Source organism: Thermobia domestica, chromosome 8, assembly GCF_964235325.1.
Source record: "Thermobia domestica chromosome 8, izTheDome1.hap1.1, whole genome shotgun sequence".
Classification (NCBI taxonomy): Eukaryota; Metazoa; Arthropoda; class Insecta; order Zygentoma; family Lepismatidae; genus Thermobia; species Thermobia domestica.
This window is the reverse complement of record NC_137461.1, coordinates 65,205,474-65,229,342: the sequence shown is the minus strand read 5'-3', so window position 1 is coordinate 65,229,342 and position 23,869 is coordinate 65,205,474. Positions and strand designations below refer to the sequence as shown.

General features: G+C 34.2%; 1 protein-coding gene across 2 annotated transcripts in view; it reads right to left on the bottom strand.

Annotated features, from left to right (window-relative positions):
- LOC145692966 (uncharacterized) overlaps positions 1-23,869 on the bottom strand; it is a 314,794-nt gene that overhangs the window by 83,325 nt on the left and 207,600 nt on the right. The window contains exon 1 of one of the 2 annotated variants that reach the window (XM_081768562.1): positions 19,758-19,780. The exons of the other annotated variant lie outside the window; for it this stretch is intronic. The gene's annotated coding sequence lies outside the window, so the exon portion shown is untranslated. Of the gene's footprint in view, positions 1-19,757; positions 19,781-23,869 lie in introns of those variants that run through there. 2 annotated transcript variants of the gene reach the window in all.

Genomic DNA, 23,869 nt, shown 5'->3' with positions numbered 1-23,869 from the left:
TTAAGCTTTTCTTTTAATCTACCAGCATCGTCGCTATTGAATTGTCCTTCACATCTTAAAAATATTTACAAAATACTTTGAATATCAATAGTTAGCAATTTACATACTACACGTTAAATAGTAATATGTCCTCCAAATATATGATGTTAAAACTTCAAATTGTAGATGTATTGCCCATAAATATCTAAAAATCTGAAGTTAGCTACTACTTAATGTAACGTTTGTAGTGTTTCATAAGTATTAGTAAGTATACGGTCGCGGTAAAATTACAACTGTAAACATGTATCTCGAAATTATGTTGACTTATGAAAATGTGAAAAAGTGGGAGACAAGTACAAGGAGTACTCTTAAAATTATACTTATACACTGGTTCATCAGTAATAAAAAGTAAGGCTACATTCATCTAGTTGCTTTACTGTTGTATGTACAGGCGGACTTCATTTTAATTCTACGTATTACTTTATTAAATTCTGCTACGTATTTTCTCCTTTCTATGCATTGCTAATTGATAGAAATTTGATAGGTATAAGCAAATGGTAACCATAAATATTTTATTGCAATATATCCATTTATCTTCCATTACCTGCATAAAATAAAATTGCTGGAGTTTTTCGCCCAGTATTAGCTGCTTGGACGTGACCACGAAGAAATCTCTTTTAGATTAGTAAATTGAATTGGTTCACATCTTTCCAGAAGAAACTACCACGCTAGTGTTAATTAACAAAATTCCCAGCAGAACCACGAGCGAAACCGTAGCTGATCAAATTGGGTTGCAAACTCTGCATAAGTTCTTTATTATTGCAAGTTAAGCTTCTAAGTCTGTTGCAAGTATCTCGCAACACAGAGTGTATGTGAGACACTTACATAGTTATTTTGTCGGCAAGATCTTTCAGAAGAGGCATTCTTATTCATTCGCGTACCACAATTGGCAGCTTCTAGTACTTTTGTATATAGTACGTGAGGACTTCCATGGATCTTAATAGACGATGTATTGGATGAAAGAAACTATGTTAGGATTTCATAATACGATACATACTATTGCCCAATGTAGTCATCTGAGTGGTAAATGCATTCATTTAATCGCATTTCATGGTTAATTTAATATCTACGACTTATTTGCCACGTCATTACACAAGCGGTACTCAATAGCGTATTTCGCGACTTATCTCCATTCAAAATAATAATAATAATATACTAAAACTTGGATGAAATTCACGTTAAAATTTGTGACTATTATTAATATCATTTTATGTCTAATATGACGATATCCAGTGGCGTACGCATACATTTGTTATGCAGGGGTTTAAGCTCCCAAGTTAATATAACTTCAAGTGTCTGTATTCCTTTCTTAATATGGTAAATGTTTATTTTTACATGTCTTACTCGGGGGAGGGGATTAAAACCTCAAAACCCCTCCCTTATAAGCCATCTGATAACTAATTACGTTTAGTAGTTCACTTTTACGGAACTATTAAGCAGAATTCTCCCTAGGTCACCACCGGATCTGTATTTTAGGTTATTGCAGAACTTTTTTGTTCTGCATAATACTGTATTTGTTCAAAGTTGCCAATATGAATTTGTAACTGAACATTATATGTATCCTTTGGAAATACCACGAAAACACGGTAAATATCTGGCATCCTTATTGAAAGTGCGGTGATTTAGTGATAAGTAAATGTTGCCCACGAGATAAGACATAGTTTTCATAATGAGATACGAGACGAGACAGGACTCCTCCAATAGAAGCAAATATACTTTTCGAGATGGGAAAACACTTTCACTACAAGTTTCGAGACGAGATTGCCCCAAATTTAGACTCGTAAGCAACAAGCGCTCATCTCTGGTACGAGGAATTTGATCCTAGATTACGTGGGTTTGTAGTAGACATCATTGTGTCCGTAGATTCTTTGGAGGTTTTCCCGTTTCCTTTCACATTATCATTCCACCAAATCTTTCATAATCATAATCATCCGTCTGCTTTAGTCTATAGAGCATTATTATGGGATGTAAAACTAAAATAGACCTATTTCATTTCAGATGGCATCTCCAATTGCCAGATACTTAACCGTAAAATTTACATGGTTTTAGTGTAATAATAATAATAGCTAAACTAAATAACTCCATGATCTCTGGAACTCTAATGTTCAATACCGCATTTAGAGAAGCTCTCCGTTGATTTTTGTACCTAGCCAACCTGATCTATTTTCTATTTTCGTATTCCCGTTTCTTCGAGATCCATCTTAAAGTTGTCTCTCATCTGCACCTTGAACTTCCTAATGTTTTTTATTTTCGATTGGGTTTCCAGTTAAAATTTTGAAAGTGTACCTAATATTTTCTTCCATTCTGGCTACATGACCTACTCATCTGAACCTCCGAGACTTAATGACCCTAACAATGTTCGGTAAATGGTATAAATTACGCCGTTCCTCATTATGAATTACCATCATTCCCTATTCACGCCTCTCTTGGGTTCGAATATTCGTTTCAGGATTTTACTTTCAAATACTTTCAGTCTGCGTTGCTTTCTCAAAGCAAGCGACCATGTTCCATAATTATCGTTTTATATACAGTATTTTAAGTTGTAAATTGTTCGACAAAATTTGCAAAGTCAGAAGGGTTTGAATTGAATATTAAACACAAATTCCCTACCTTCAGTCGACCTTTGATTTATTAGCGAATTTATTTTTTGTCTCCTACTGTTGATCCTTAAGTCCACCTGAGTCTCCTAGACTTGATTACTCTAACAATTTATGGTAAACGGTATAAATTTGTCGTTATGAAGATTCTGCCATTCCCCATTCCCATTCCTTTTGGCTCCGAATATTCGTCTCAGGATCTTGTTCTCAAATACTTCCAGCCTACGCTCTTCACTTAGCGTAAGCGACCATATTTCGCAACCATACGGGACAACAAGCACGGTTATCATTTTATATATTTTAAGCTTCAAATTCCTCGACAGAATTCGAGACAACTAAAGATTTTGAACTGAATAACAACACAAATTCCCTGTTTTTAGAAGACATTTAATTTCTTCGTAGAAATGGCTTTGGTCTGTTAATATTAATCTTAGATATTTGAAAGCATTCACTTTGTCGAAAGTATTATTTTATATTTTAACGTACCAATAATTTGCAGTATTTGTATTACGATCCTTAAACTACGTTTCAATAATCACTTTGATTAAAGGGCGTATCTTAAGGGGTATGTTATGAGGTTCAGTATTAATGTGAACAATAGAGTATCTTAGGAGTCTTTCAAGTTAGGAAGGTAAGCTCTGTATATAAACTCATCATATCAATAAGCGGATACATGATCCAGAAATTTCCAAAAATCCGATTACACTTATTGAAATGCATATCCCAAGAAGGAAGTGAGTTCAAATATTTTGCATAAAACTAATCTCTCTGTGGAAAGAACGAACATTTTACGCTAGTAATAATAATAATAATAATAATAATAATAATAATAATAATAATAATAATAATAATAATAATAATAATAATAATAATGCGAGCGTAGTTGAACCCAAACTTAAGGCTAATTTTGTCTATTTCAAAATCGAGCGAAGTTAGATCGTTCTCTAATTCAAAGAGTTAATTACTAAACAAGAATTAACTAAAGGCCGTTTTCTGCAAACTATTTGAAGGTCTTGTGACATTTATTTACCATTACTATAGTCTTTTTGCCCTATCTGTTTTGTCCGAAGTTTCTAGCCTACTTACTTAATGTAACCAGTAGGACAACTAATCTAGTAGAGTAAGTGTAAGGTAACCAATTTCTTCAATCTGTATTACTGTAGAATAGTGAGAAAATAAATCTGTTGATAAGTTTTCCCAATTTCAAAGGCCTTTTTAACAAATCACAACTCTCTTGAGTGCTTTTGTTTCTTATGTAATTTAAAGGTGAACTGCATTCACAAACGTATCACCTTAGATTTCCTAGTATCAAAATGTCTTGAAAGTCTATCTTCAAAATGAGAGTTTCATTTTACTGGTCTTTTAAATAGCCGAAGACGAGAACAGACATTATGCAATGCTGCAGAGGAAGCGATCAGTTACTAAAAAGAACGAAATAACGTTGCATTGCAACCAGGATTCATTCTTATTGAAGGGGGATTTTCTTACGGACGTGATCAACTTCTCAATAGGCCTACGGGGCTTCAAATTAACATACCGTCACGATTAGTCTTACTTCAGAATATGTGACCTCTTTTTTTATCCTTCGTCGACTCCAATCGTCAATCCATAGCAGGAGTGGATCGACACACATTGTATTGCTATGGTAAAGAACTTTCATCATAATCGGATTCAGTTAGGAAATTTAAAGCTATTAGTTAAGTCCTAGTTAGAAAATGAGTCCGGAGTACATGTGGTCTTCCTCATGGACGTGTCAAAGATACGTAAACTATGTCAAATCCTGCTTTAAGCTCAGTTACTTTCATTGTCACCAGGGAAGTACGCAAGGGGTGGGTCCTGGAGGTCCAGACCCTCCCAAATCCCAAATTTTATGGAAATTTAGTCTAATTTTAGGAATGATTTTTACAAATTTTAATATAATTTGTCCTCATATTGAATTTGGAACCCACCAAAACTTTGGACCCCTCCCGAAATAAATTTCTCCGTACATTCCTTATTGTCACTATTAGAGATTGAGGGTACAAACAGTTTTTCTTTCTTTTTTCAAGTATGGTTTCTATCCTGAAAAATTTGGGCTGGCTAGAGTTGAGATGTCTCGTTTCAAAAAGATATTGTGTATAACTTCTATATATTAACCCTAAGTTCGTTATATTATAATTTCTGGAACTAATTAAAACGTAGTTTACTCACAAAGTGTTCAATGATAACACTCAAGATAAAATATATTCAAACTGATGTGTTTTTCGAAGATTTTCTGCATTTATCTTTTTATTTTTTAAAAAATCCCTTCTTTATAATTGAGAATACATCCAGTATTCATGGCTTCTTTATGCATTATATCAGAATTGTCTAGAAAAACATGTTTATACATGTCTGGCTACAAAACTTAACAAGTTAAATGTTCAGGTCTGGCCATAAAGAAAAATGATATCATACGTTACAGACTGTTGTCCATATCAACATACACATATTTATAAATGATATCGTTATACATGAAAGAGATTTCTCTTATTGGAAATTGATAACTCTCTGGAATGTTCCAATTAACTCTTTCTTCCCTCCCTCTCTAAGATTTTAATGATTTTCCCTTTGGGACAGTTCTACTAGTAACTGTGCAGACTTGATTCTAATATTTGATCCTGGAACTTCCTTATAATGAAGCAAACATATTAATTTAAATCTTCCACTCCGTAAAAATTGGCTTAAGCATACTTTCCCACATATTTAAATAATCCAGTTTTATAAAGAAAAAGAAAAAGTTTTTTTTAAAAAAAAGACAGGAAAAATAACGTGTAATTCCTAAGAAAAGTGAAAATTATTTCTATGAAAATGATGCTTTGTTTGCTTTTTTCTTCTTGTAAAGGTTTGATTACTTTTTTGATTTTTTTGTTGTGAGAATAACAATATTATATTTCCCACAGTTATGTTGTAATAATACTAAAAAAAAAAAAAAAACTTCCAGGTCGAAACAAATCTGTTTATTTTGGCAGAAAGAAGAGGAAACTCAAGGTAATAACGGTAATTTTTTGTTGTAAATGCAGCACAACTAACAGTCATTGTATAATGCCCTTGTACTCTAACACAGAACGTGTGCCAAAAGGATCTCATCATGTTACGTCAGACATACTTCGTACACTATAATACTGTATAAATAATAATAAAAAATAATTTCAAGATATTTGTTTTCAAATAGAAGGGTAAAAGTGATATGCATTATCCAATATTAAATCAAAAGTGTACCAGTTATAATCGATTAATCTGTGAAAAGAATATAGGTTCTTGACCCTATAAGTTTTTATTTATTTATTTATTTATTTATTTATTTATTTATTTATTTATTTATTTATTTATTTTTAGGTGTGCAGCTTACTCGGTTTTTGTATGTGGTGTCTCTAATCCTCAGCTGCTGACCAATAATATAATGATTTGTATACTCTTATCCACTTATCTCTACTATTTTAGTTTAGTACCTCTCTTAATTAAGAGATAAATGGACTAGGAAAGAACCTCTCTCTTCAACAAAAGGAAATGAATGATTACAGATCTATCTTATGTATGAATATTTTAAGCTTACCTGCTACAAGGGCACAGTTGGTTGTTAGGTACTTTGTCCCTTTACAGGACCGAGGCGATGAATATTTCCTTTCTGACCAGAACTTTTAGTTATTGATTCCATCGTGTATAACTAGTCTTCAACATAGCACATACTAAAAATCTCAGAAAATTTTTTCTTAGTTACGGAGATACAAAACGCACTAGTGTAGTTGGGAACACTGTAACCAGTTGTGCCATTCAGCCGGTTAGCTCGAATTAAAACTTACATTTTTGAGAATCAGGGGTGGATCCAGGGGGAACAGAATAGCATATTTTTTAATTTTAAAAATAAAACCTATCCTAAAATTTTTCACCTTTGTATTATAAATGTAAAATAAAACCTATTGACTTTGAACGACCGTCCCGCCGAACATTCAGCCTGGATCCGCCCCTGTTGAGAATCTAGTAATATATATATATATCCCAACTTTTAAGAGATAATTAAAACATACTGCAGTTGACATATTACACTAATTTTCCACAGCATCTCATCAATGGAAATGTTCAATTCTGTAGATTACAGAAGCAGTTCATGTTTGAGGTGCAAATTTTGCGATGCGCTGATGCCAACCGTCAAGAAATGGGCCTTGATGTTTTGGAGTGATTATTATTATTATTATTATTATTATTATTATTATTATTATTATTATTATTATTATTATTATTATTATTATTATTATTATTAGTAGTAGTAGTAGTAGTAGTAGTAGTAGTAGTAGTAAATCAACTATTCAACCAGTTGTTAACTATTTGAGTGACAGCACTGGATATAGCATACTTTTGCAGACTATATTTCATTTCAAGAATTTGCCTAACATCTGTAGATCAGTACTGTTCGTTTTGGACCATTATCTGGAGGAGGAAAAGAAAGCCAACCCACAAAAATAATATATCGAAAGAATATTAAAGACGTTTAAGGATACACATTTTATCACATATATGGCGTATATTATCCTTTCGGTTAGTGCAATAATATATAATGATAGCTAATTACAATCTTTTTGCATGGTATCTTTGATTTTAACAGCTTTTCGTTTAACAGAACGTTTGGCCCATCTCCCAACTGTTTCACACTGCATTTTTCCAAACGAAATGAGTTTCTGTGATGTGATACTACACTGTAGAATTGCAGTGCGTGAATGATAAAGTAAATGTAAGTACTATTATCTTGTTTTATCATCTTACGTGATGCATGATTTGAATGTCGTATTAGTTTTCCTACTTGGACACGTTATGTTACTGGAAATGCAAATAGCATATATACATATAATATACTGTATTGTTGCATTCCTGTGCAAATTTCCAATGTCATTTTTTTGCAATCAAAAGTGAATCATGCACCATTAGCTAAAGCCTTGGAAGGTTTACAACTACCACAGATTATTCCGTGCGAATAAAGGAATTAGGTTTCCAGTTCAAAAACATACCACAAAGACCATGAAATCGGAATAAAATGTGGCTTGAAAGCTTTAGTTTACAGTATCATAGCTTCATGCTCGTATTCAGAAAGCATAAGTAGCCGATAAAAATAAATAAATAAAATAATAAATTAGAAATAGTCAGAACTATTATTTCAGTGCTAGCGCAGCGAAGGCTGTGTCTCGAGTTCGATTCTTCACATGAGCTAAAAGCTCTACCACTGTATACGGATGTGCACAAAAAGTATATTATATACTATTTATGTATCCAGTGACATTTGTAGTTGAATATGGTTGGGATTTACTTCTTTCTGTAAAATTCTTTCATGACCTGATTTCCGAAATACAACCTTAGTCTGATGATTTATTTATTTGTGAAAATAACAAAAAAGCATTTCAATTTGTATTTATTTTTACAAATTTCACAATTGTAATGACGATTTTTTAAAGTTAATTTCTAGACTGGAAATACAGTATTATAATTCTCACTCCTTACAATAAAAAAAAATCAAATATTCGGAAAAGTATTTCTAATTTATTACATCATATATTTACATCATTCTACTATAGTACGATGGGGTTGCGTTGGCTTAGTGGTAGAGCGCTCACCTGTGCCACATTGGGGTCCCTGTTTCGATCCCAGCTTCAGCCAAGGGGCTTTGTAGTGAACGAACACCATGTGCGTGGGTTTTCTCGGGATCTCTCACTTCCTCCCACCTTGTCATTTTACCAATATCATTCATTTCATCCTCACCGTCTCCCTTAGTCTCGGTGTATAATTGCGGAATGTTAACTTTTTAAAATAAGTCTGGATATCTGTTGTTTCGAGGGGGGAAATTACATGAGGGGCTGTCATGTTTTAACTTCTTCCTGTACCTAATTGAAGTTGCTATTTATGTCACAATTGATATATGAATACCATATATATATATATATATATAGTTTGTTTATTTGTTTAAAATTGCTACACACTATACTACGCATAATCCTAACATTGAATGGTTGATTGTCTGCGATTCGTTTTCCTGAATGTAATTACATCTATATAACGTCTTCTTCTTAAGTAATTTACATACAAACATACACACGATGTATTACACACGCATTTACTTACGTAAAAAAAAGTGAAAATAGTAAAGTAGGGCCTATACAAATGGAAAAAGTCTCAAAGAGTCTTTCAAATAAAAACGTCATCATAACTCGTGTTTTTTCTTCCTGGATATCCTTTCGTCATCTTCCGTTATATGTATTAAACAACAATAATAATACGTCTACGGTAGATATATTAGAAAGATGTAAACAAAAGATGCGTCTGACAAATGTCTCCTTTGAAGGGAAAAGAAAACGTAAGTGCATTAAGAATACATAGTATATCCACGTTTACACCTGTCTGAATGAATTGACTGAAGTACTATGTATATGTAATGGGGAAACTGTTAACAAGATGCGGTTAAGAAAATATAGCTGCAGGTATTTCCGTGTAACCTTTTCGCAATCTTTAATTGTCTTCCCCCCCCCCCCCTCTTATATATACTGTATATCTTGCTTGGGAGTCGACTAGTTTGAAGGCCCTTGCTGTTACGTTTCGTATCAATAGGTAGGTTACAGGGACAGGTAAAGTTCACGAAGACGCAAGCAGACAAGTAGGCAACTCAGGCGTTGGTTGGACTGAATATAATCTTCGTGTGAAGATTGCTTTGAGGCATGAATTCGTGACTCAGCGCATCCACTTTCACTTTTCGCTATACCAAACCATACCATATACCACGCAAAATAAGAAAGATAAAAAAATAGAATGACAATGGGATTAAAGATACGCCGTTTCCCATCCCACAGCATCTTTCCACACTTGTGTAACTTAATAGGTTTCTGATATACAGTATAAAAAACCGGCTGTCGTCTGTCTGTTCAACTATACCATGTACGCAATTCTATACCGGTACATGATATGATTATCGTAATATTGTTTTGAAACAAATTTATGTTTTTCCAACAATGCTCTTTTATCTTTCCTGTAATCTACCTTCCTCTGTCTCCTAACAACTGAAGAAGAGCGTTACATTGAAATCAGAATCTCAAGAGTTTGATTCAGATTCCGGATTTCGTCAGTTATATTAGGTGACTTGCCTCGCGGATTGTTATATTAGGTGACAACAAGTAAATATACCTCAATCTCCATACTCACTGGCGTATTTAGGGGGAGCAATCGGGCTCAAGCCCCCTAGAAATAAATTTGTTAGTTTTTCGCATTCCACTTACAATAATCGTTCTTACCATTTCCAAGGATTTCATTGACTTTCCATTTTCTTATGCTCTCTGTTCAGAAATAATACTGTATTTATCAAATTTCATGTTTTCTTTCTTTCGTCCATTCTACTCTTCTGTTTTTATTTTTGTTGTTTTCTTTCGTTTCTCTTATCATACTATCGACCGTTGTTAGTTGTGTTTCAAGTCGACCGTAGTAGTAACCCCCACGGTAGAAATAAGTTACTAGATCTCATGGTAGAATTCTTAGTTCTACCGTGAGTAACACCAAAACTAAGAGAAGCTGATAAGTGAAACTGGTGTTTAACACCAGCTTCCAAGGAAATCAACATAACGGACTTTAGTTATTATAGCAAAGGAATATTTAGATTGTTTAGTTATAAAGAAAGATAAATGTTTGAATTAAAAAAAAAAAAAAAAAACAAGAGAGGGGAATAAGTAGCCCGGGAAATTAAGTAGGCCAAGAGGATGCTTCCTTTTTCTTCTATGAATAGAATAAAATGTTAGATTTACTGCTAAATTTGTGTGTGTATCATATCACATAAGATTCACTAGTCTGCAATTCTTGCCATTAAAACTGCAATCAATGTATTTCAGCTTCAACTTGTATCAACATTTTCATTCAGGCAAAAACGTTCACAGACAAAACTGAATATTTCCATTTTTTTTCTAAAATGAAATCAGTTAAGTTGAAATGAGATTACAAATATTCAACGTGTTTTTGCAGGGGCGTCATTTCAGACTTACCTGGCAAGGGTAAGATCCTCCACTGGCATACGAGTTTTACGTTCTTTTTTTTTTCTAGTATATTAGTAGACAATCGATTAAAATATATTTAATTCTCAAACTCAGGTGGGCAATTGCCTTCCTGCTTTCCCAATGGCGCCCTTGCGTGTTTGGTTTTAAAGGGTGGAAAGGAAAAAAAAAATAAGTGCTTATTCACGAGTTGGGCATAGATCCCCGAAACATAATCCTAAATACTCCAATGTCTATACATTTTTACTTGCTATTCTCTTTGTGTACAATTTTAACTAAATTTTCATGTAAGGTAATTACAATAATTTTTCTATTACATTTACATGTTCATCAATCAATCTAGCTGTATTCAGTTAAGTAAAGATGGTTTATTACGATTGTAATGTAATTACAGGTCAGCACCTATATTTAAACCAAGAGTAGGGGCATAGCGAAGGACAAAATGCAATCTTTGAGTTTTATATCCCAAGATTATGCCGGCTAGACTAAAAGAGACGGTGATGATGAGAAATGAATGATATGGTGGAAGGAAGAAAGTGGGAGGAAACGGGAGAACCTCGAGAAAACCCACGCACACGGTGTTTGTCCACCACAAAGTTCACTTGGCGCGAGCTGGGATCGAACCAGGGACCCCATGCACCAGAGGTGAACGCTCTACCACTGAGCCACCGCGGCCCCACATAGCCAGAACCACACACACAAAAAAAAAAAAAAAATTAAGGAGAAATGGAAAATAGTGGGATTTTATGGCAAATGGGAATTTTGAATTTAAAAGTTACAAAAGTTACCCTCCGAAATAAAATTTCTGGCTACGCCTCTGGACAGAAGACTACGTAAAAAGTAAAGTTGTGTTAACCTTTACGCATCTAAATTAGGACGCTACAGTGTAATATAGTATTTTTTTCATAGACAACTATTTGTAAATTAATTGCTGTTACGTTTAATCATTTTTTTAAATATTACTAGTAACACATAGGGTATATATTTAGTTCTAACATCTAGAATACAGGTTGGTACACTAAGGACACAGTCTTCATGTTGTAAGTTTACAATATGACAATTTTTTTCTTTCTTTTTTTTTTTTTAATAAAAATTTGTTACATTGAGATCTATCGTATAGACGTATTTGTTTACCATTCTCCATAAATTTCCTGTTGACTTTATCGTCAACTCATCATCATAATATGGGAAACAATTTGTAAAATGTTAATAAGACGGGATAAAAAGAGTAAAATATGATTGTACAAAATATTACAATAATTATATTAAAATAAAAAAGATTAAAAATTTTAATAGGCTGTCTTATAAGCTTTTAATCACTATTGTGGCGTCAAAAATTTGATCTATTTCATTTTAGACGCTAATGTCCGTAAAACGGCTAGCTAAATAACGCTATTCAAATAGTTATGATTTATTAATTGGTTAAGAACTCAACATATTTTATACTGCTACCTACTTGTAACTAGTTCATGATGCGAAGTTTATGTACCGGTAATGTTTAGCTGTTACATAGTAAAAACAAACGGTCGTAGAGCTTAAACTCAGGATGGCATTTACGTAGGAGAAATAAAACCAATTGAGAGCTAAATTCAGGGACATAATTAGGCCTTACTTCAAGCTAGTTGGAAGTGGAAATTGAGCAATTGAAGCCAAATAATTGAATACTCTAGCCCATCAATTTTAATTTCGTTTAGATAGGATTTGATTTACAACTGACACTACAGATAAAAAGGAGCCGCAGTGGCTTAGTGGTAGAGCGTTGACCTCTGGTGCATGGGGTCCCTGGTTCGACCCCAGCTCGCGCCAAGTGAACTTTGTGGTGGACACCGTGTGCGTGGGTTTACTCGGGATTCATCTGTTTCCTCCCACTTTCTTCATTCCACCATTTCCTTCATTTTTCATCATCATCATCTCCTTTAGCCTAGTCGACATAACCGTGGGACGTAGAATTTAAAGATTTCATTTCATTTACAGATGGAAAAATTCTGGTTCTATCTTAGTATTACCGTCAAAGAGTCTCCGTTTTATCTGATGGAATGTACTCTTTTGCTACTGGAAGTTTGGCTTTTTTGTAGGGTTTCTTATGAATTTCTTCACATAATCATAACACAAGTGGCACCACTGTTTTTGCGCCACTCCTCCAACTTATCTATTCATATGACGACACACTAAAAACAATCCGTAACCTACTTGGAACCATAGAAGAAAGAAGTTATATTTTAAACCGTTCAATAACTATACATTGAACGAGGTAATTTCTCCATTCGATCTTTTTTTATTATTGTAATTTGAATTTAAGTACATACTTAGTAAAAAGAGGACACCGAAGGATCCCCTAAAGATTAGCAGGTTTCTGTGAGGGCAGGCTTTGTAAAATAATACTCAAGGACGAAAAACATGTTCATTGGTACACAGATCTATTCTACTTTAAATTCTTTTTTATTTGTTGGACAAGCTTTCGTGGAAATACATGCAAAATGTTTCCACTTAGAGCAATTCAGTTCCATAGAAAAAATATTAAATTTTTGTTTTTGTGTAAGAATCCCCAATGGCGTATGCTCAACTGGCTGATAGATTCATACTATTTAATTCCAATAGCTCCTCAATCAATTCATGGTTTGACTCCTGCTTTGGGCATAACTTAAGGTAATATCCTTTCACAATTCATTTCCTCATCGTTGTAGGCATAGGTTGAATTACGATTAGCGAGAAATGTTTAACCAATTATTATTAGTCTTCGCGATATTTAGTCTTAGCTTGATTATAATGTGTGGCCCTGCTTAGCGCAGTCGCTAACTCTCTCGTCTTTGGTGCGAGCGGTCCAAGATTCGATTCCTGATGGGGATACTCGGTCGAAAAATTGTAAAAGCTTGCTTAGGCGAACCATCCTGAGTTTTCCTCATTCACACCAGGCAAATGCCGGGATGGTACCTAATATACAGGCCCTAGGTCGCTTTCTTCCTTCCCTAATCCTTTCTTCCTTCTATTTCCTTGGATAGTTGATCGCCAAGATGTGTCATCCTTCATATGTGGCGGGCTAAGATTGGATGGCCATAGATGCCAAAAGCCCAGAAATCTAATTTCTAATCCCGGTGGCTCAATGCTAAAACGCTTACCTCTGATGTCTAGGGTCCTTGATTCGATCCCCGAACAAGTTTGTGATGGACAACATCGTGTAAGTGGGTTTTCTCGGGGTACTCCCATTTCCTACCATATTTCATTCTACCAATTTTCCCATCATCATTCACTTGCTTTAATCATCCGTCTCCCTTAGTCTTAAGGGCATAACATGGGACGTTACGTTGAAATATTTCATTTTAATAAAAACGAAATATTCTCTATTATATGCTCATACTGTTGTATAATTATGGATTTTTCCAGGAAGAAGGTTCGCGCACTCGAATATAAGGGAACTTTATTGATGAAGAAAAATCGGAAATTATTTGCTTTCTTGAAAATGGTTCTAACAATTTTGTCAATATCTCATTAATAAGCCTGCAGTATGGCATTGTTCGTTCCTTTCGGAAAAAAATTCGATTGGGTAATTTATTTACCGATGGAACACTTTATTTGCAAGCTTACAATGTAGCATAATTAATTTCCCTGGGAAAGAATCCAGAAATTGTAGTGTACTGGTAGTAGTCGAGTTTTTAAGGAATTTGGTTTACCATAACTCCATTACATACTTTGTCTGTCAGCCAGTCTGTGAGTCAAATATTCTCAAGGTCTACCTTGATGGACCACCATCAATTTTGGCCAGGATGTAGAGAGGTCAAAAGTTAGCAATTGAGATCGCTAATGAAGGTGGTCCATCTAGTTAATCCTAAGATATGAACAATCAAAAATGGGTGTTATTTATTGCTCCTTTGTAGTATGCAACCCAACTGTACCTAAACGACATGTTGATTGCATACCATTCAGTTACTTTCAATATAACCAAACTCATTCACGTGATGTACATGTGGAACTGCTACTTCCATATGTAGAAAACGATTGTTTCCAATATTGCTCTAACGATTTTGTTTATACGTACTTCATAGAGAAATATTTCATTTAGTATTACCTATAAGACAAGGCTGTCTCGTATCGTAAAGGTAGTGTGAAAGTGTTCTCTTGTTTCGGAAGGTGTATCCGTTTCTATCAGAAGAGTTCAGTGTCGTCACGAAAATTCTGCCTCGTGGACAACCCTAATTTGTATTACAAAAGGAAGGACGCCTCGGTCTATAAGTCACTCTCCTAATAGTTCGATCAGGCTAATAGCTGTCGTTAGCTGCTAGTGATACGCACGAAACAAGATTTGAGGCTGTCTCGTCTCGAAAATGTGCTGTAAAGTGATGTCTCGTCTCATGCGCATCCCTAACTGCGCTGCCTTCTGCCCAATGCCAAGAGATGTCACTAGATTGCAGATGAGCCGAAGGCTTGGAGGGAACAAATATTTTCATTGACACTAACCTATCACGGACTTTGATAGGTATAACTGTTCACAGATTAGCTTAAAAGTTAGTGCAGTGAACCTGTAACGTTTAGTCGAAATCGAAATGCCTTTTATATCAACCAATTAGTGGGAGGTATCCGAATTCTAAAAGAGGCACTAACATCAAAAGAATGATATGTATTAATAAGCATACTTTGGTATTTATATTTCAAAATGAAAATAGAACTATTTTATTTATACCTTTTTGCAGCCGGAAGATAGAAAATGGTTATTGCTGTGGCAATGATGACAATAAAAGCGATGGAAACCATAAAATCTCTTTTTTTTAAAGTTACATAAAAAAGTTTACTTTTGTATTGCATGTCACTCTGAAGGTCACCAAAGACATTAATTGGGATCCAACTAGGGGATGCAGGAAAAAGGGATTCCATTTCAATTCACTTAAACATCCTTTGGAAGAACATCAGGATCACTGAACCAGAGAAAATAAAACATAAATGTGCGAGCAAATGGCCAGCAACGAACTTAAACGAAGCAAAAAGAGTCATTCTTTCATTACTCTTTTGTTACAATGAAGCGTTGCGTCATATTTAGAACAGACGAATATTTTGAAATACTTGGCGCGTGACGGTGTGTGTTAGCAAGAACTACATGATCTAGTAGTCTATGGCTTCTGTGTATATCAAACGTATTGCATGACAAGGTTAAGACTTTGTATTATTTTATGAGTGATGTACAGTGCAATTGTCGATTTGTAAAAAAAAAAAAAAAAAAAAAAAAAAAAAAAAAAAAAAAAGTATCTATATCACTATACTCTCATTCACAGAATAAAGGCTGAATAACGTTCTAAGACATTGGTTTAGAAGCACTGTTTTCCCTCTTGATGTAAAAAGCCAACAATACGATGAGCGAAAACTGCTGAAAAATTAGACCAGTCATGTGCAATATACAACGATATGTTGTATTTTTAATTGTACTCTTGTATTCTTTGGGCAAAATGTCTGATCTTGTATATAAAATATGTACTAGCCAGCTGGATTAAGAAGAAGAAGGAAAGAAAAATATATAATATAAAATCAATGTATTAAATAAATGAATGTGTTGTTGTTGTTATCACCAAGACGACATATTTGGATATTGCTATGGTAACAGAAGTAAGGTTATAGGTATAATGTAAAATTACCTTGGAAGAATCATAACATTTATAAAAAGGAAGGTGAACAATAAACGACATTTTGCATTATGTCAATTTAGTGTACTCATTGTGTGGCTCAAACAACGATAAAACAATACCGTTAAGGATCAGGAGATGACAGACAGTTATAAATAGTCGGTCCCTGAGCGGTCCCAGGCCACTGAACTCCTTCATCCGGCCCACCTGACCTGTTATTGAAAATGCATTTCTTATGCAATCTCTTAAACTGAATTGAAAAGTTTTCCAACTCTCGATCATGTAGTGTGAAACTTATTCAGACTAGTGCAGAACGTAAAAGGTCAAATTTCTCACCAAAATGATAAGCAAGTAGATTTTTCTGCATATTTTAGTAAATATATTGGTTACGGTTATAACAGTTTTTGTGTACCTCCAGAGCCATAGCTAGAGATTTCGGCGCTTTTTCTTCCTTTCCTTTTAATTTTTACATATAAGAGAAACAGCTTTCGTTGTTATGCTACACTGAATTTTTATCAAGATGCTTCGACAGACCATTGCAGCAGCCAAAAGCGATTATTATGTATTCTTTTACCGGTACACATAAGAGCTATTTACAAGAAGCTTATTTTGGACTTTTTCTTAAACTAGGCAAAACAACTTTTGGTTATACACAATCCACTTGAAGAATAGTTATGGAAATTTACAATGTTTCATACTATGGATAAGAATGAAATTTCAATACATTTGAGACTATGTACTTTTAAAATGTTCGAAATGTATGACAGCATTAATTTGCAGTAACAATTGTAAACTTTCGTAATTTTATTCTGTATGTGACTACACAAATAGCATTTTAATTTCGGTTGCTTTACAGTAAAAAATATTTTGTGAAATGTAAAGGAAATTCAGAAGACGCCTTTTTTTGCGAATTTCTCAATATTGATCGATGGAGGTGAAGAATATGTTTAACGCTTTTATTTAAAATCTAAAATACAGTTTGGCTACTTCATATGTTTGATATAATAGTAATTTCTTAATGAATGAAATTTCTGAATTTAAGGTTACTTATTATTAATTAACATATCAAAAACACAAACACAAACACATACTACTTAAGCCACTATTCTAGAAGTGTTTCAAGTTCGAAAATGTTATTATTCCCCTTGCTTACTTTCATATTTACTATGCCCGCGCGTGCTATCTTCATTCCTCTCATTTTCATACCTTCATTCTCACCATCGTAATTAATCCGGTTAGGTAGAAAAGCGTGAAACCAAGCAAACTCATCACCATCAAAAGGCCGAACACGTATTGACCGTTTCGGATCTTCGAAACGCTTCTGCGCACAGTATAAGTCATTACAGTGCACCTTGTATATCACATCGTCATTAAAAAACCATATACAGTAACTTTCTTTAAGTAATAAGTAAAAGGTTGTTGTGACTTTTATTGAAACGTTTGGGCTGTGAGTGGAACGAGCAAGATTTTTTTTAAACAAATCTATTTCTTTGCAAACCAACAACAATATTGATTTAATAGGATGCCAATACTTTTTCGGGTGCCGTGTCGATCACTCATCTCCAACACTTTTTCTTTCTTCTTGCTTGTTCAGTGCCCTCTTGCTATCAGCGCCCGGGGAAACCTCAGACTACGACTCGCCGCCCTCAGACTACGGCTCTTTGTATCTCTGATGCTAGTGTACGACGAATGAATTCCTCCATTGAATATTGCTATTCAACTTTTGTAAAAATATTATACATTGTCTCGTACGGCCCTTGACGCCAGTTATTCCTCTGTGATTGGCCCACTCTATTCCAACTTACACATGTCTGATATAGACTGAACTTGATGATGAGATCCCATCTGATTGAACCCGGTATCACATACATCAAAAACACGAACCTAGACCGACGAGGGAGTATAGTTGCCCACAAAAGAGTAGACATTATGACATTAAGTGCTTATTGAAAGTTTTAGGGGTTTGACGGAAAAAATGTTAGAAGATTCAAGGCCTAGTTCGCAACTAATATTTAGTATATATATACACAGGATGTCCGAAAAGGAAATGTCAACACCACAGGAGATGGTAATGGAAGTCGTTCTAAGCAAAATGAACAACGTGGTTTTCAATCTAAAGAGAGATGGGTTCATTTTTCACTATTCATGTTATCCTGTTTCAGTCACTTTTATTTAACACACTCTGTATTTAACATAATAATGCAAATTATTTCAAATTACTATGGTAAAAAAAATGACTTTCTGTGTGTGTGCAGTAAGTTAGAATATTTTCTATGAGAGGGAAGAAACGAAGGAAAATTCTAAAAATCCTTCTCCCCTCAAATTTCCCTCTCTCTAACATTGTTTTGGTTGTCATATGGAATTACTGTCGCCGAGGTACGAAAGCAGATTCCAGCTCAGAGTACCTAAGTGGAGTCACTAAGTCAACATAACAGGGATAGTGGCTTATTTCTTTTCCTTGTGGTTCGAAAAGGGGTTACAGAAAACTTAAAAAAAAAAAAAAAGTGAAGATGTGGAATAAGTTGAGAATTAGGATTAGAAAGTCCTAATCCTAATCAAGAAATACACAGTTCACATTACTCAAGAACTGTGTAATAATGGTTTCATTACATAGGTGATGAGTTGTATACATCAGTTAGTATTCCTCTGACATCATGCATTGTGCCTTTCTATAAAGTCTAGGAGCCAGAACCTTTGAAACTAAAACCTGGATGGAAAATACGAAAAGTACATTTCGATTAGGAACTATTAAGCGAGTCTGGAACCTAGCATCATTTATTTATTTGTCTAAGAAGTTGATTTAGATAGGATACCCTGGAGAGGAGCATAGGTTTAGAAAGAAGCTGTTAGATCAAAATGATTGGAACACTATATTCTAGATCACTGTTCCGCAACCGGTGTGCCCCGACAAGGTATAAGGTGTGATTCGAACTTTTACATATTGTAAGAAATTAATTATTGAGATTTTATTATTATTAATTTATCCAAGCTACTGTGTTTCATATGCTTATACAGTATGTCATTCATTGACTATTTTATTCCTTGAGCATCATTTTCGCTGATTGTTGGAATGTAACTACAAAGAAAAAAAAAATATTCGTGACTGCCGCTGTACATGTTTCAGAAAGAAAGTACAAGAAGCTAGTTAGGTTATAACTTATTACAAAGACCAAAAAAACCTCTTATAGTAGCTGAAATAGTATTCACGTGGATTCCGGTTTCATCTCAGGCCATGTGAGTTTGTAAAGAATCACTACATTTTCTACTGATTCTCTCGTTACCTCTTACATTTTCATTCCACCGACTCTTTGATCATCATTTACTTTCAATAAAAGGACATGAAACTAAAAATCTTATCTCAATTTGAGTGGAGCTATGTAGATTTTGTGCGTCAGTATTTACTGTGCTTCACTAGCTAAATTTGTTTGAATGTGGCCAGAACAATAATGATGGTATTTCTATTTGAGTTATTGAGTACTTACGGTACAGTACATCAGGAAGCAAGTTCTCAGAAAACGGAACTGGATCCATTAGCATAAATCTTACCTGAAAAGATTAAAAAATATATTAGCTATTATATTCATGTTTTATAAATGCTAAGAATTTGCTCCCAACCCAAGCCTTTAGTCCGCTGTACACTATCAGTTAAAATTGTGCTCAATCAAAAGTTCAAAATGTTTAACTTTTTTTAAAAAAAAAGTTTGCCCAAGAACAACTCTCAAACTCCGTAACACTCTTTTTTTTATGAAACTATTCAGAGGCTTCGTTATGCACAAAAGCTACATAGATAGTGACATCTATTAGCGTCAGACAGGTAAGTGATAGCGTACATAGCGACATCTTTAAGCGTGAATGTTTACTATTAGGAGTTAACATGAAGCACTGACGAAACGTTTGCTTTTTATTATTATATAATGGATTCTCATTGTGTCCCTTGTCTTTTGACAACCAACTTAACATATCTATTAAGCAAGGTAGTATAAAACTCCAGGATAACACGAGGCACAAACCTATGTTCCCCTTTCATAATTATGATAAATATTTCATTACCAACCCTGCAAGTATAACTTACTTCTCTGAAGAACATCCAATAAGGGTAGGTTACTGGAGGTATTTGGAGATATCATTCCAAATTCTTATTTGGAATGATATCTTCGAAAATTGTTGATAGAATTAGTGTCTATTTCACACACGAATATTTCACTAATACCTTACAGTATAGGATAATTCATATATTTAAAGGAAAAGGCTATTTTCCATCCAGAACTGGATTTGTCGATACTCGATAAGCTGTGTTATTATGGAATTTTATATAACCCCCAATTCTAGTTCAGAGATAAATTTATTGCAAGAAAATTCCTACATTTTAATAGTGTTAAATAAAATAATAAACGTGGTTAAATAATGTAATAACTTTTTCCGAACTTTTTCTAACAGTTCAGAAATTTGGGTGCACAGTTTATGACGTCACAGTTGTTGAGCACCCAAATTTATAAACCATACGAAAGGCCTTAAAAACAATTACAGCAAAATCTGTCTTTAGCGGAATCGAACGGGACAAACAAAAATTTCCGTTAAAGATAGGTTTCCGGTTAACGAAGGTAGACTTATGCAAAGAAAAAAATGCATAATGAACATACCAAGATAAAATAATATTTGTACGTACTACGTACCTTAGTCAATTTACAGCATTTATTTCTACTACGAATTAATACACACAAAAGTTACAATGAACAAAAAAAAAAAAAAAAAAAAAAAAAAAGTACGCTCGTTACCTTTATTTTTCTCATAGTCAAGGAGTTTTCTGTACACATTACTACATACCTGCTCGACTTTCCACAAACACTTTAACCTAAATACAGTATATTAGTGTCATTTTGATGTAAGGCAAATTGTTGTAGTTTCTTTAAACTTCTACTAGCATCTGGATAAGTCTTTACCATACACTCTTCTTCCAGCTGACTACCATATTTCTCTTCTTTCTCTACCTTCTCTTCTCCTTTCAGATTTTCCGTGTAATTCTCAATTAAGGGTCTTCACTACAGCGAAATTAAACTACCGCCAAGTTTAGAGTTTTTCTGTAATATATTGAAAACAAATAAAAATATTCGGAAAGCAGAAACGTAGTGAACTGGACAATACGATTTTGCATATGATACCTTTACCACAATTCACCTATCTACTTTTGGTATGCCGCTATTTACAGAACCCACAAAAAATGCTAAATCTATCTACACTTGCAAATCAAAAGCAGATAGATGAGTTGTGATACTGGTATCACATGCAAAATTGTATTGTCTAGTTCACTACGTTTCTGCTTTTCGAATATTTTTATTTGTTTTGAAGATATTACAGAAAAAAAAAACTCTAAAATTAGCGATAGTTTAATTTCACTGTAGTGAAGACCCTTAAGGCATCTACATCAATTATGTATGTTTCGGTTTGCACATTATCTGTTTTGCTGACAACGTAGAATATATTAAATGCCGCAATCCGGAACTTGAATGTTTCCGTTAAAATGGCTATTTTGATTTCCCTTGTACGCATAACATAGTTTCCGCTTAATTAAGAGAATTTAATACGTCTCTCGCCCCCATATTCGAGGAACCGTGAAATATTTCCGTTTAAGATAAGTTTCCCTTTAATAAAGAGTCCGTTGAAGGCAAGTTTTACTGTATTAGTTTATTTAATATCATTTTCCAGAAACTATCTGGCTCGCTTTCTAAGTTTTTCATAGACTTCATTGTCTATAAGCTGTTTACTAAAATCCAGAAAAATGGGGTGAGCTTAGCTGAGACCCCTACTTATACATGTAAACACTACACGACTAAGTTTTCCATGCATTTCAAATCAAGTTGCTAAACTGTATTAAAGAACATTATTTATGATTTTAAAAAGTACAGTTCATGAACTACTAAAATAACACATTCCTTATTTTCTTTTTATCTTTGCATCGAAAATTAAAATGAGGACCAACGAACTAAAATTAGTGATCGGAAGTCCTTGAGAGCATTGTGACGTCATGCCCTTGGCCTTCAGGAGTTGAACCATTGCAAACAACAAGAGCTGCAACGTTACTCTCGACCTCTTTTCCTCTTCTTCCGGAAGTGGAATATTGCAGTTTAAATTCAATTGCACTTTTATGCACTGTTGGACTTGGCACTGCAAGGTGAATAGGTTTAGCTTTTGTGTCCGAATGGGCGTAAAATTACTTCTTATGTAAGTGAGGTTATTAGTGTTAAAGACAGGAAATAAGTATTAACTAAAATACTTTCGTACACATAATGCACACGTGAAATAATATAATAAGCGAGTCATAATGGTTTTAAATAACCTTTCACGTATCTTTGGAATTTCTACATGAGCAAATGCGGCTCAAACTCCTTACTTTTGGTTTTTTAAAAGTTCAACATACCACGATTATGCACCTTGGCTAAGGGAGACGATGATGATGAGATTGATGATAATGATGGAATGACAAAGTGAGAGGAAACGGGAAAAGTCTGAGAAAACACACGCATATCATCACGGACCTTACTTAGCGGAAATTGGAATCGAACCAGGGCCCCACGCACAAAAGTTTTTTTTTTTTTTTTTTGGCTATTGTGCAGAGTTGTGCGTTTAGCCAAATCTTTCCCCTAAACCTTTATGAATCTTAAGTTAGTATCAATTTTTCGTTCTTCGTTGATTTGGGGACTGTTTGGGGCAAAAACATGGACATTATCTAAAAATGGTTAGAGTTCCCTCGTGATTAAGCGATTAGCGAATGCGTTTTTGGCGTGATACACCCAGGTTCGATTCCCGATGGAAGCTCGTGTAGTTTGAATTCCATGTTAAGCTGTAGGTCCACATCTTAAAAATCAAGTCAAATCTAATCTAAAAATGATGAAAAACAGAATGGAAACCTTCAAAATGTGAGTATGGAGAAGAACGGACCAATTTGCTGGATCGAACGGAAAATACTGAGAAGGCGTTAGAAATATTGGGAGAGAGAAAACAATTTTAACTTTGCAAAAACTTGTTGGGGCATTTATTGAGAAGGAACTGATATAGTGAGAAACGTGCTAGAGGGTATAGTGACAGGAAAAAGAAAGAGAAGAGAAAGATGGACGATATTAAAACAGAAAAATCGTACGTGAAGAATCCAAAGTTAGCTGAAGACCGTGGCGTATGAAAGCTTTTCAATTGGGGCAAGTGATCATCCAATAATGACAGAATACCTATGATGATGATCATAATTACCATTACTTTTAAAAAATCTTTATTGTAAGTACACGATTCATTTACGTAAAATTTTACAAGTTGGTTTCATGTATTTTCTCCTTAATAGTCCAAACAGTAAGTTCAAACTCCAATTTCGATGACTCGTAACTCGGGAACCAAAAGTCTGTACAGAAAAATATTTCATATGCGTGCTAAGAAAGTCAAGGTTTACCAATATGCCAAGTTTGATCCAAAATCGAATGAGTTTTGTAAATTGTGTACGATATATATTCTTCTAATGCGTGCTAAGAAAGTCAAGGTCTACCTCTATACAAAGTTTGATCAAAAATCGAATGAGTTTTGTAAATTGCGTACGATATATATTCTTCTA